This window comes from Quercus suber, unplaced genomic scaffold (assembly GCF_002906115.3).
Source record: "Quercus suber isolate HL8 unplaced genomic scaffold, Cork oak 2.0 scaffold_292, whole genome shotgun sequence".
Classification (NCBI taxonomy): domain Eukaryota; kingdom Viridiplantae; phylum Streptophyta; class Magnoliopsida; order Fagales; family Fagaceae; genus Quercus; species Quercus suber.
The window spans coordinates 545,031-545,795 of NW_027069748.1; positions in this window are offsets into that span (position 1 = coordinate 545,031).

Consider the following 765-nt stretch of genomic DNA (forward strand, 5'->3'; position numbering starts at 1 on the left):
TTTTTTTTTTTTTTTTTTTTTTTTTCCAATTTCATCTAAATAATAAATAATAAACTGCAAATTATAGAAAACTAAGTTTTTAGAGGAATTCATTTCAGTTCTCTAATTATAAATTTTTTATGTGAGAAATTTTTTCAAAAATATTTTTTTATTATTTAATTGTTTACTTAATTTCAAAATTTTAACAAAATTGAACAAAAAAATCTTAATTGAATAAATTTGAAATTTATGAGACTCAATTAAACAAAAATAAAGTTAGAGTAACTAAATGAATTTTAGTCAAACTTATAAGGTATAATTTGCATTTTAACTAAAATAATATTGTGGGGTCAAAGAATTTGGCGACTCCGACCCTGGGATAGAGTTTCACATATAATTGTTAGATGTCTCTTCAAGTTCTTAATAGCTAATCAGAACTGGTCTATTGCTTGATATATGCTTCGTCAAAGATGAACCAATTGAAGTTCCAATTATAGTTTAGTTTTATAGGGGGCAAATTTTAATAAAACACCAGATGCGACTAGTGGAGGAAATCAAAGGAATCAACAGCGGAAGTGCTTGTTTGAAAATTAACTTGAAGAATTTGTATACAATTCTTTATTTTTTTTTTAAAAGGCTTGTTTGAAACCTACCTTGAAGGATTTGTACAAAATTCTTCAATTAAAAAAAATATATATAATCATCGTTCTACCATAATTGACAAGTTTCATTAGCTTCTTTAAGTCTCTTGAATAACTTTTATTATAAATGAATGGTTTTCTTCCG